The following is a 13,805-nucleotide window of genomic DNA, read 5'->3' as shown; positions in this document are numbered from 1 at the left end:
CAAGACAGGAGTGACAGCATTGCAGAGCAAATAAACCAGCCAAATCCAAATAAAGACTGGTCCAGCTGAAGTCTAGATCCTAAAGCTTTCATAGAGCAGACTAACTCATCCTAACGAATTGCCTGACCTGCACGCAGCAGGTCAGCAGGGGAACGTGGCTTTGCAAGCAGGAGAGGTGCGTAGAGACTCCTGGCTTGAATCCAGCCATACAGAGGAATTTCACACCCAAAGAGGGAAGACAAAAAAAAAAAAAAAAAAGGGCAGAAACAAAGCCAAACAGCTTTCCTTAAGAAGCCCTGCAAACTTAAGAGCAGAACAGAGCAGAGCTTGTGCTGTGCTGGTCCCAACAGTGAAACACCCCCAGGCAGCCAGCAACAGCACATGATGCAAGCTGAAGGGCCACACAGGTCTCGGTACAGGACACGATGCCAGTACCGGCTAAAGAAGAGCACTAAGGAACCACAGCACAATGGCAGCAATGGTAATGGCTCATCATCATTTGTCCTGTACTCACTTATCCTCACAGTGCCCTCATGTACTGCTTTGCCAATGACAACACGAGCTCAGGTACAGGGCTGCTTCTCCTCCTGCTGCTGCTGCTTCCAGCCCTGAAATACCAGCAGGTCTCTATCATGTGCCAAAGGTGGTGTGGGAGAAGGAAAGAAGTGCTCTCTACTGTCAGAATATGCAGTTTTATTCCTTCTTCTTGTTAGCCTCAGTTCAAGAAAAAAAAAAAAAGCAACCAACAAAGGACAAAAAAAGAAAAGCCACCACCCAACCCAACACACAAACACACACAAACCTCAAAGAACTCTCCCCATGAAAAATGCAAGCTTTGTTTCTGTAATTCTTAGTTCCTCTACAAAGAATCTTGAGCTGGTAAAAACACCCACCAAAAACTTCAGTAAACAGTAACCGCCTTTCGCATCAATTCTGAAAACAAATGCTGGGCCAGCTCCGATCCTGCTGCAGCTGCTCTGATTTGGGAGTCATGCTAGTGGGGTGCTTGGCCCTCTGCAACCCGGGCTACACTCTGCACTGTATGAGGTATCTCTTAGGATGGAGGAACAACATAAAAGCAAATCAAACAAACTGATGCAGACCTATGATATGAAGCACACCCATTCTTTAGCTACACAATTATTTTTAAAGAGATGCTGTCACCTTTGTGTTTCCAGGCTGCAGTATACAGAATGAATTCCCATCTCTGTTAGGCAGTCCAAAGCCATGCCACTGAGAGGTCTGTTTTTTTTTTTTTTTTTTTTTTTAAAAAAAAAGCTATTACTCCATCTCCTTGACACACCTTTGTCATTTCTTTTACCTTCCCATAGCTTTTCTTAAACTAATGGGACCCCATTTTTACAACGGCCCTAACAGATTCTGAGCAACAGAGAAGCACCTTCGTATAGGAAAATAACATGACAGCTTACCCAAGCAAACTGAGGCCTTTGAAATTTATCTCTCTTCTGCAGAAAGGGCCTGAGCTAAACAAACACAGAAAGCACATCTATACCCAGGTATGACTACAAAGTTGATGCATCAGTGCCAACTACTGCATGAACAACAGTTTCCAGATGAGGTGTACATACTTCTAGTCACTAGCATCCCTTTAAGCCTGCCACCAAAATCCTAACTTTAGATGACTCACCCAATAACTAAGGAGCTGATACCTTAGCCTTTCACACTTCCATAACATCAAGCAACTGATGCAGAAAAGTGCCAGCTGATGCGTGCAGAAGCGCTGCAGTTACCTGTGCTGGGACAGCCTCGCTCGGGGGTCAGCTCCTCACTGCTTTGCTCTTCTGACAAAACCCCAGCCTCCGCCCCGAGCCGCCACGGGGTAAGGTCCCGATGCGTTGTGTAAAGTCATCAGATCCGCAGAGAGGGGTCCCAGGGAGCCGAGGTGCAGGATGCTGAGCCTGGTCCGCCCAGAGCCTAACTCTAGTTTGCTCCTCAACTTTCTGCCAGCCTGGCTTTTAGTTTCTCTGCCTGGGCACCAGGGTTTCCAAACACCGCTTCCAGATCTTGAGCCGTTGGATTGAAAAAGAAAAAAAAAAAAAAAAGTTGCAAGCTTTCTTTCTAATCCCCTGCAATCCCAAACACATGAGCTGAAAACGCCTAGTCTTTCAGCTGTGTTTCAGCTGGTTTTCTTAAAGCAAAGAAATAAATTAAAAAAAAAAAAAAAAAAAAGAAAGAAAGAAAGAGAAAACACCTCCTCCTCTCCTTCTTTCTTTGTAAGGGGAGATAGCATCTACATCTCTCTCCGAGAAGCCTAGCAAACGCTCGAACAAATGAATCTGGAAGCTTTCACAAAGTACTTAGTGGTCCAAAAGCAGTTTTAATGCAAGATAAGCGATCTCGCAATCCCCAGATTAGAGCATGCGAAGGGGAGGAAAGTAAAAGATAAGCTTGCAGCTGAAACCGCTGGGGGAGGGAGGGGGAGCGGAGGGGGGGGAGAGAGAAAAGAAACCCAACGAAACGCACCAAACCCTCAACCGACAGCGAGGTTTCACCGCACAGAGCCCCCTCCTTCCCCGCCACACTCTCGGGAGGAGGAGAAGCACCAACCCCAGCACCAACCCCACGGGCACCACTCCCCAGACCTCACCCCCCCGGGGCACGCAGCCCCCCGCGGCACGCAGCGGCCCCACCACCCTCCGCCCCTTTCCCCCCCCCCACCGGGCAAGGAAAGGGCCCCGGCGGGGAGCGACACCCCCCCGGACACCCCTCCTACCGCCCGGGCTGCCCGTCCCGTTCCCCAAAAACCCCCCAAACCCCCTCCCCGCTGCTCACCGGGGCCTCGCCGCGCCCTCAGAGCCCGCCCATGCCCGCCGGGAGGCGGCCGGGCAGCGCCGCCCGCTCCCGCCCCGGCTGCCGCGGCGGGGGAGCCCTTGGCCGGCCATGGCTTATATCGCCGCGGAGCCTGCTATAAATAGAGCGGCCCCGCCGCCGGGGGCCGGGCCGAGCCGAGCCGGGCCGCCAGGCACCGGAGGGAGGGCTCCGGGGTAGCGGTGGGGCCCCGGCATCCCCCGGCAGCGGCTCCCGGGGAGTGGATTTTGGGGTTGGTTTGGGGCGGCTGCTCCGGCTTGGGGATCGGGGGCAGCGGGCGGCAGTGCCCAGACCCCCCGGCCCCGCTGTGGGCCCGCCCGCCTTAAGGTGGATCGCGGCGGAGGGACCTTAAAGAGGCTGGGAAGAGGCAGGAAGGGGGTTCTGGGGTAAATTAAGGAGGTTTTGGGGAGGACTGACCTTGCCCCGGCGCCGCCGGGTGGGCGTGGGGTCGCCGTGCTCGCTGGTGCTGGAGGCAGGAGGCCTCGCAGCGTCTTGTCGCAGGTTACGGATTTTGTCTGGGATGAGGCTTGAAGGCAATGCAGGGCTGCTGTTTGCTTTCCTGACCTCCTCTTCGTGCCCTCGACTCCGGGAGGCAAAAGCTTCGCACCCCCGCCTCACCTGCAGGTCCCTTCGCCACCTCGCACCTTCCCGGTGGTGGCCGAAGGGAGCTGAAGTCCTGCACAAGCACTCACCTCCTCGCACACGCTGCTCACACCTGGGATGTGGGCAACAGCGGTGTGAAAGCAATTTGTGTGAGTCCAACAGCTCTGCCCCTGTGTCAGAGCAGCTTGGGCACCATCCTCAGGCACTCCTGGAGCATCTCGGGGGGCTGCGGTCCAGCACCTGGCAGCTCTGGCCCCTGCCCTCCGCGGATGGGAGATGGCGAGGGCTTGGGGTAGCCTCAGTGTTGTGCCCTGGCCTTGCTGGAGCTCCTCGAGGAACAAAGCCTCAGCTCTTCAGGTCCATCAGTGCTAGGTGAGCTGGGTGAGCCCCACTCATTTAAAGAGGGCCTGAACTGGTTGGCTTTTGTTACGAAGCGGAGCAGCCACAAACACATACCGCAGCGAGCTGCCTCCTTTGCCTGTAAATTCTTCACTAATCTCACTCCATCTCAAGGCATGGAAAACGAGTCCATAAGAACCCCCTGTAGGCTTTTCTGACTGAACCACAGGACTGAGGCATTTTGTTCACATGAATCAACAGCTTGGCTTGCAAGGCAGGGGTTTGTCAACAGCACTCTCAGGTTTGCATGTGAATTTGGTGCAAAATTCAGCTCCACTTTTTGGCCACAGATTTTCCTTCCTGGACAAAATGTCTCAGTTTCCTCAGGGCAGAATTTTGTCAGACCTTTTACGCGTGCAGTACAATGATGGAGGTGGCCAACTTTGAGCAAACTTTTTTTTCTCGTTGTTTTCATCAGCACATCTTGCCAGGAATGAGGGCAGCACTGGCAAACCTGCCTGTGAGCGGTGCCCTCCGCAGGTGAGCAGTGCCTGTTGGTGAGTCACAAAAGTCACTAAATGCTGGGGACACTGCAGTCCTGGGACTGGTGGGCCAGAGCTTTCCAACTTAGATCTTTAAATCTGAGCATCCAGCTTTGTACTTAGGCATCTTAAACAGATTTCAGTTCAGAGCAGTCAAATTTCTGCTAATGTGGAGGTACCTTTATTTCCAGCACAATATTCAGACACCCAAATCTGAAAATCTTGACTGTGTTTCATACCAACTTCAGCAGCATTTGAGAAAAAAAGCCCCGTGGCCAGGTTCCTGCATTTAGGTCTCCTGGGTATCCCTCAGTTCTTAGTAGTCTTCCTGCCCATGTGAAATGCTGAAATTATGTAAGGAGGAAAGCCAAAAACTCCTATTTCATCTTTCTTTCAATTCCTGCCAGTATCTGGAGCAGCATTAAATGTCTTGTAGTGCGTATTAGTTAACAATTTTGCTACAGGGGAATTGCTGCTGTGGTTGGGTGCTTACACAATACAGCTCCTATTTAAGTGCATTTTCGCATCCTGCTGAGTCACCCCAAGGAGCCCTCAAACAAAGGGTTGCCTTCGGTTTGACAGCAGATGCGCTGTCACGAAGAGCCCTCCTGCACCAGCCCTCCCCGGCAGGATGTGAGTGCAGAATGGGCAAAACTTCAAACTTGGGAACATTATGCAAAGCTAAAATAAAAAAGCTCCTTCACATTTCAGCCAGCGTTTTACCCCATACAGCTTTAAGCACATGACATTTCCAGTCTGGTTCAACATCCCTTAATAGATTAAAGTGATCGTACAGTCTCTGAACTGCTCGGGTCAGCCTGTACCTCAGGCGAACCGTCTCTAAGAGGACGTATTATCTGTACAGCATAACATTCACTCTTAGGGCTAGATGGCGTGGCTCTTTATTGCCCTACGTTACAACTGAGCAGGATAATGCTGTGTGAACCACACATGGCCTCTCGGCTTCTTTCTTCTGCTGGTGGCTACCCTTCAGGCTGCTGGGGGACACTTCCCTTGCCCACCCCTGGCACACTGTATGTTGAGCAGAAATCTACAGTGGGTGGCATTCACAGCACAGCAGGGCTGTTTGCACAAAATAAGCAGTGTTTTCTCTGCAGGGATAAAATTTTGTCTGTAAAAGTTCCTGCCAGTGTAGTGCTGCCCTTACTGTCATACAGCCAGGGATAATGCCCCATCCCTGGAGGTGTTCAAGGCGAGGTTGGATGGGGCTTTGAGCAACCTGGTCTGGTGGGAAGTGTCCCTGCCTGTGGTGGGGGGGTTGGAATTAGATGGTCTTTAAGGTCCCTTCCAACCCAAACCATTCTATGATATTATGATAAGCGATCACTGCAGAGAAGGCAGAGGATGGAGATGGGGTCCAGGGGCTAGCGGTGGTACTCTCATGAGCTAACCCAGGGCATTGCTGCCTGGAGGCCAACTGGGTTGCGCCAGAGCAGGGGGCTGTACCGGACTACACTCTGCAGAGACTCCTGTGCCATCCTACAGTGAATCAGATGGTGCTAGAACAGAGCTCCATGGGCCTGGCTTTGGGCATTAAATGTGGAGATGGGCACAAGGAGGCCAAAGCCTGAGCCTTGCCTGAGAGTCCAGTCTCAAATGAGGAGCAAAGGATAAAGTTGAGGTTCTCCTATGACATGTCAGATGGCTCCAAATCTGCATGAAACCAAAACAATACCTTTGCTCTCACTGTAAGTCCAGTGGGTAAGAGGTATTGGAGCACTCCTTCAGGCTATGGACAAGGAATATCACTGTACATCTATGGACTTGGAACAACTGAACTATAAAAAACATAGCTTAAACAGCTGAGATTCGTTTCACTAAACTTCTCTGTGGCTGTTGGCATGGACTGAGGTAAAGCTACTTAGCAGTAGAGGACATCTAGTGATATTCAGATGTAACTACATAAACCCGGTAAAAGTTCATGTGTGACTGCTTAAAAGATGCCTTGGCTAAAGATAGGATACAGTACGGCTGTAACAGCTGCAAGAGGGCTGTGACAAGCTGACCGTGCAGCACCCAATATAAACGGGTCATGAGGGAAAAGCCCCAGAAAGGTTTTATATATATATATTTATAATATGCCATGTAAATATATATATATATGTGCACATATGCCATACAGGGAGCAGAAAGCTCTGGAAAGCTGGTGATCCTGCACCTTTTAACAAGACATCACAAGGAAACACAGCTCTTTAATTTCTGCAGCAAAGACCCTGCAAGCTGGGATACAGAGATTAGAATCAGTAGTTTTCTTTCAGGACTCTGCTCTTATCTCAATTTGCCTTTCATGTGACTCACCCTGAACACACACTGCAAACATCAGCCTCCCGATCAAGATTTTTTTTTCTCTCCTAGTACAAGAGGTGAAACCTTTCTCCATACCCTTTTTCAGGTTCTTGCTTTTTTTTTTTTTTTTTTAAAGGAAGGATCTGCAGAGTCCTTTCCCCCACCCAGTTTATTTATAACAAGGGATTCTCTGGAATTATTTCTCCATACTTATTCCAGACCTGGGATGAGGAATTTGGCTGCAAAACAAAGAGACTGACAATTTGGTTTCTAGAGAGACAAGGATCAGCAGAGCTTTATAGAAGAACACACTTCCCTAAGGAAATAGACTCATTTCATGTGACACTTCCTGTGAATGGAATTATTCACATTAGGATTACCATTAATTTAGGAGTAAGGGATTCACATTTGAGGCTTTACCGTCTTGCACTTACTTCCATGTCAGATGCACCCAGTTTACAAGTGTTGGGGACAGGTGGAACCTTGTTACTCCTAATAAAACTCAAGAAAAGTAAGTTTCTGCAGGTCAGATTAGATCCTTGGGAATAGCTGTGCAAATCTACAATAAGCAAAAGTTTGCAGTTTAGCTGCCTTGGTTTGCTTCAGCTCAGCAAACAGGTCTGATACAGGAGCTGGGTGGTACCTGGCTATCAATTGATGGCAGCAGACCAGGACTGGGAATAAGCTCTGCCCAGTGCAAGCACAGAGCAACCACAGCCTCAGTGAGTAGTAAGACAAGAGTTTTTTTCTCTTACAGAATCGTTTTTCAGGGTTGAACTGCAAAATGTAAACCTAATCCTGGAAACCCTTTCAATGAGAGCAGATTATTAATTGGGAGTGCAGATCTGCACTCAAATTGCAAAGGAAAGGCCACAAAGAGAACAGAAGAAAAGTCTGTATTAGCTAAAACAACACTGTAACAACTGCTGGTTCTCGCACCCTTCATGGATTTGTTTTATTTATCAATGGACTCTATATTTAGCAATCATAAGAGCAGAGTGTGGAGCAGCCCCAGCTCCTTGCTGGCTCAGGGGCGCTCCTGAGGGGACCTGGTGGCTAGCAGAGGCTGGCACAGCTCTGTGCACTGCGATAGCTGCTCGCACAAGGCAGGAGTCATTTCTCCAGCACACTGAGTCATTGTAGGAAGGAGACCGAATCTTACCCAATTTCCGAGAGCAGAACAGCTCTAAGCTCTCTTGTGATGAAACAAAAGCTGGCAGAGCACATGCTGTTATGTAGCAGGCAGGGAGGCCACTTGAGACACATTCAGGAGGTCTTCAGATGAGCAGCAGTAAAGGACACTTCAGAGGCTGAAAGCTGCTGGTGTTGAGCAGGGAAGGCGCAGTGCAGCTGCTTCAGCACTGGAGAGTCGCAAATTAATGTATGATGTGAGTTTTAAGGCAGAGGAGATGAGGAAATCAATGACCCAGACAGAAAGGGAGATAGTGCCAGATGAAGCCCGATGACGACATTTCCAGGCAATTTGTTCACACTGCTGGGTGAGCTGCTTGTGGAGAGATGGAACAGATTAGAGATGACTGCATACACTTTGCCCAAGAGCAAGACTGAGACATTCACAGTTGCAAGGGCCTCCGTGGCTGTGCTGTCTTCACACAGAAACATTAATAACCAATTCCTTTAGCTATCAAAGAATTAGCTCCAGCTGACTTTACCGTTTCAACATGTAAAAAGGCAATTACTTTCCCTTTTAGTAATTTCAAGCAATATGCAATGTTACAGTCAGTTGGGTGTTCACTCACAAACACAGTCTCATGAAAAACGCAGGCTCTCAGTGGAATTTGAACCTGAACGAGCACATGTCAACCAGAACACTAACAAAACTTAGCTATTAAAAACTTATTTTAAGAAACACTGCAGTTGCCATTTAGCTGGAAAGAGAATGACAAGGGCGGCTTCTTACATTTTGCTGGTAGCGCAACAGTAGTTGCAGAGATCTAACATAAAACAGGAAGCAAAAGTGGCTAATCTGTGTAGTTAATTTGTCTAGTTAGTGCTCAAGTTTCTGGCCAGACACTCACCGCATGTCAAGAGCCAAGGCAACAGAATTAGGCATAGGAGAAAGACAACTGGCCTGGACACAGGCTGTGTGCTGAACACAGAGTATGGCACATGGGAAGTGGGGTTATCTATTAATATTACTTCAGTTTTAGTGATCTCAATTGCATACGTACAAGAGAGCTTATTTTCTTGGAGTGCTTGAGCCTTAGAAAGGGCAGTTCAAGCATCACATCTGAGGTGCAGCACCATGGCAGGCACTGGGGAACACACCATGTCTTTGCCTCTAACTCCAAGTACCAAGCAGGGAACACTCACTGAGCAGTGTTCTGCTGGGGGAGTTGTAGCAGCTGCATGCAGTTGGTGGTGACTCTGTCCTGCTCTTCTCAGGCACCTCCCTACAAGTTATTTATGATTTCCCTGTCTCATTTCAACCATCTCATTTGATGACCTTTTTTGATGCATCTTTTTGCCTGCCACAGTACGGTTTGAAAATAGGAGAGATGATCCCCCAAGAGATGTGAGACAGGCTCAGCATGGAGCCCAAGAAACACTAACGCACAAAGCCAGGGTTTCCCAGATAGCTGTCCTTGCACCTGGAGCTTATTTCTGCTCCTGCTGCAAACAGGCCACAGATGTATGTGCAGCAAGCCCTGTGCATAGGCAACCCTCTGCCCATGCACTCAGGAATTGGCAGGGCCAGTCTGACCTGCCACTTACTGAGGGCAATACCTTAATAAAGCAGTTGAGCTTGTAATGGCTGTCAGACCTACAGCGGGGCAGGGATCTTGCTCTTTATTTGGCTTTATTGGCTTGTATACAGAGCCCAATGCTCTAAACAGAGCTATAAATACTCCTGTGCCCATTGCATACTCGAGGTCAGAGCAGATGAGCATAGTAATTCCTTCTGGCTTTAAAAATAAGCTATGAATCAATGCATTCATTGCAGGCTGAGTATCCCTGGAATGAGCCTGATGGTGCTGCTCCAAAACATTGGCGCTGCTGGTGAAAGCATTGTTGAGAACACGGTACATGGTGGTGAAAGGCACAGAAAGGGGAATGAAGCAGCCTGATCCCTAAAACCCAATTCTGGTAGGAAGCAATTCAGCAGAACACCTGGATACCAAACCTGGAAATATTTCTTCAAGCCAACAGGTATTTATAACCCTCTGAACGGCACTGACCTGTCAGGTCACATCCCAGATCTTTCTGCTGCATCTCAGCCTCCATGTGAAACTCACCTTATCAGCACATAGCTGAGGAAGCAGGACAGGTGAGAGGAATGGGAGCTGATCCGGAGATGGAAAGCCAAACCTCAGCCCTAGGCAGGGCAGCATGTCCTCACTGCCAGCATGTCAGAGAACCCGAGCCCAGAGAAAGCAATCAAGGGGGCAGGATACATCCTACTGAACACTGCCAAGAGCAAAAGCCAGTGCTCTTCAAACTCCTTCAAGCCCAAACTTCCTATATAGGGAAAAGTGTCATGGATTCAAATGTCTGCAGAATTATATTATGGCCTTAGCCAAGCCCATCCTCCCTGCATTTTTTTTATGGGGAAGCCGTATAGTTACCTAGAAGTGATGCACCCTCTGATTTCACTTTGGATGTCCCTTGCAGGGAGACGCTTCCTGGATTTCTGAAAGGCAGATTTATGTGCAAAGAACAACAGTCTCCAGTAAGTCTCTCGATGCAACTGGGACAAACACTACAGTAGCAAATATTTTTGTAGAAAAGCATTTCAAAGAGATTCTCCCCTGGATTCTCATTCTGATTCATATTGCTCTTCTCCCCCTGCTTTCTAACTTTACAAACATTTCTCTGGCTGAATAACATTTTTGGTCCACTGCCTGTTGCAATCAAGGAAAACCTTTCTATTGACTTCTGGGACAGTCAGGCCCAGCTATTAGTGAAACATAAAAGCATTCAGACCCCACACTACTGGGACTGTGTGTGTAAATGGCATTACTTCCCTCCTCCTGTGGTTGCTCATGAGATCAGGACACAAAGGCAGCCTGTCTTTTGGGAGCCCTCTTTCCTTTAGAAGCCTGTTTGCCTTTCTATCTCATAATGACAGTGAGAAATCCTTAAGGGTTTTCTATCTCCCATTCCCCAGCGGAGAGCCCCAGCAGGCAATGGCTTTGTCAGGCAGCATATTAATGAAACAGAAAACATGACCTGAATTTTTATAGCTTGTACTTAGCAGGTCATTTACTTGTCATGAAAAGGGACATTTTGTATTGGTTGCCAATAATAGCTTCAGAAAAGCAAGCACTTAGCTCTCATGTTTAATTCCCATGAGGAGGAAGGGAGAGAAGAGACCCAGAGCTGCCTCCTTTCCCCCACTTCACACTGGGATATTCCAGCTTTGCAGAGGTCTCTCCTAAAATTCACTTGCAGGAATGGGGGTGCATGGCTCACCCCCTTACGAGGCTCACAAGTATGGCCAAACTGAGCCCAGGATCCCAACCCAGAGCAGAAGGAAGAGAAAGAGGAGTGTTTCTCCCATATGTGAGCTATGAGACTATCGGTCAATGACAACAAAAATGAGTCATAATATTATTCCATTAATTCCTTCTGTTCTTACAGCGTACTTTTATCCAAGTCTTGTTGCCACCTATACAATTAATGAATTCAGGGATCACAGAATCACAGAATAACCTGAGCTGGAAGGAACCCACAAGAATCATCAAGTCCAATTCCTGGCTCCACACAGGACCACCCCAAAATCAAACCATATTTCTGAGAGCATTGTCCTAATGCTTCTTGCACTCTGGCAGGCTTGGTGCCATGACCACCACCCTGGGGAGCCTGTCCCAGTGCCCGACCACCCTCTGGGTGCAGAACCTTCCCCTAACCCCCAGCCTGACCCTCCCCTGTCCCAGCTCCATGCCGTTCCCTCGGGTCCTGTCGCAGTCCCCAGAGAGCAGAGCTCAGCGCCTGCCCCTCCACTCCCCTCCTGAGGGAGCTGCAGGCTGCCATGAGGCCTCCCCTCGGCTTCCTTTTCTCTAAGCTGAATCCTAATTAAGATCACATGCTCCTTTTTATGAAAGACATATAAAACTTAAGGCTGGTGCTTTCATGCCCTCACAAGTCAGTAGTACCTTAGTCCATCACTAATCAACAGTGCTGTTGTTGGATAGTCCTTCACTCCAAAAGAGCCAGGTGTCAGAAGACTGTCCTAAGAGATTGCCCCTGGCCTCAGGAAGTGAAGCAGACCAAACATAGCAGAGGAGGAGTGAGGGAACAAGGTGGGAGCCAGGACTGCTGACATGGTGCTGCCCTAACTTGTGCCATTCCACACACTTCATCACATGTCTGTGTCTTTGAGGTACATATCCATGCATCTGTCAGGCTGCTCTGACTGATGCCTTTCATATGCAAACCATCAAACTGACAGACTTGCCTCCATGCAAGGTCTTTAAGACCTTGGTATCTAACTGTATTCACCAGGGCAGGATCATTGAATTACTGAGTGCACTCAGTACAGGATATTTAATAAGTGCATGAAAAAGCTACCGAGAAACAGAGATCATGACCCTGCTTCTACTTAACCAGTTTAATTTTAAAATAAAAAACTCTAAAGAAAAATTTGAAGGGACCTGTAAACATGGGTAGCATGTCTCATCAGATTAATTACAGGACAGAGTGCATTTCAGATATTGATCTGGGTCTGGAAAGGTTTTAATAAGATTAGTTAGGAGTTACTAGCACAAGATGGAGATATTCATCTAGTTCATAGCTTTGCTGAACTCAGGGTACTTACACTAAACAGAACTTTAGCCCTTTGAAATCCCCAAGCTGAAACTACCATGAGCTTTACTAACATCAGTAAATGATGCCTCGCAGGAATTATTACCTCATTTCACGTATGGCAAATAGGAAAACAAAGGCGCTCTGCCCTGCAGTTTTGAAGGTGGTTGATAGGAAACCTTCACACACAGCAAATTTTAGAAGGAGCCAACCTGCTCAGTGCATCTGCTAGGCATTAGGGTCAGGTCACAAAAAAATGTAGACTCTTTATTCAAAGAGGGACTGCCTTGAAATGGAAAGTCACTAAAATTGCATTGTGGTTGGTATGAGTTAGCTCCCTTTTTTTTTTTTTTTTTTTGGTGCTTCCCGAAGGGGAGTCAAATTTGGAATAGTTTCAAAGACAGACTAATCATTTCAGCCTGAGGAGTCACTGCTCACATCCAGAAACCACGTGGAGATCTTATGGGGATGCTGCTTGGATTTTGCCACTCCTCATGTTTCTTCTTCTTGCTGCCAAGTTCTGATAAAAGTAAATTATTCTTTTCAGAGGAAAATCAATGATATGTTGCCTGAGTGAACAAGGACTCAATCCTTCTCCCCCGCATGCCTCACTCACCAGGCTGGGTGGTGGTTATGGAAGGCTGTTTATTTTTGCAAATCTCTTTGCAAGAAATAATGCTGAGGGTCATGCGACTTTCGTGGTAGTCTCCTGATGAAGGCTCCAAATGCTCTAGGAATCTCTGCTTGTATATAGCTGCACAGATGCGTGAAAAGTTGCTTGCAGCATCAAGGTTCCAACTTCAGCATACTGCTACTCTGAAATCCATTTGGATAAAGCATGTTGCTTGCATGGGTCTTGATATCTGAGAACATAATCTTTTGAATTGTGTGACAGTCTGGGTTCCAAGGAACAACCTAAAGGGTGTCTTGAATGAACCCATGGAGGCTGTTTGCCCTGATAAGAAGTTTATTTGATCTGAACGGATGCTTTAGCATGATCCTGTAAATAAGGTTGCATGCTAATTGAGTCCCTGGACTCTTTTCTACTGATGTGTCACCAAAAATTTCCAGTACTCCATATCATCTATGCACCTTTAGAAAACAAATTGTGTTCTGTCAAACAATTATGGTATTTTTTTTTTTTCTCCTTCAGAACCCAGCCAAGATCCAAACCAGGAAGATCAGAAATAAAAGGCTCTGAAGTGGGCTATTAACCAGGACGTATGCAGTCACCATCAGTTATGCAAAGATCATGAGGAATTACATAATTTGTGAGCCTAAGCAGCATTCTTCGAGCAGGTAAGCTACAGAAAAATTAAGTGCAAGTGACATTTGGGGACATATCATAACAAAGCATGAGAAAAAAATCAGTCATTTGCAGGAAGAAAATAAATGCTGAGTCACACGGGCAGGGGGTCC

The 13,805-nt window shown here is 47.7% G+C and overlaps 1 protein-coding gene across 9 annotated transcripts in view; it reads right to left on the bottom strand.

The window, feature by feature from the left end:
- Window positions 1–3,459, bottom strand: part of MRAS (muscle RAS oncogene homolog) — a 40,807-nt gene extending 37,348 nt beyond the window's left edge. For 6 of the 9 annotated variants that reach the window (XM_027461405.3, XM_027461404.3, XM_072040752.1 and 3 more), the window contains exons 1-2: window positions 2,794–2,951; window positions 1,752–2,024 (exon numbers count right to left, since the gene is read on the bottom strand). The gene's annotated coding sequence lies outside the window, so the exon portion shown is untranslated. Of the gene's footprint in view, window positions 1–1,751; window positions 2,025–2,484; window positions 2,632–2,793; window positions 2,952–3,246 lie in introns of those variants that run through there. The other 3 variants (XM_038182225.2, XM_027461401.3, XM_072040751.1) reach the window with 3 other exon arrangements.
- Between the last annotated feature and the right edge of the window lie 10,346 nt (window positions 3,460–13,805).

This window comes from Anas platyrhynchos, chromosome 7, assembly GCF_047663525.1.
Source record: "Anas platyrhynchos isolate ZD024472 breed Pekin duck chromosome 7, IASCAAS_PekinDuck_T2T, whole genome shotgun sequence".
NCBI classification, from domain to species: Eukaryota; Metazoa; Chordata; class Aves; order Anseriformes; family Anatidae; genus Anas; species Anas platyrhynchos.
The sequence above is the reverse complement of the archived record's forward strand: the minus strand, read 5'-3'. Positions and strand labels throughout refer to the sequence as shown.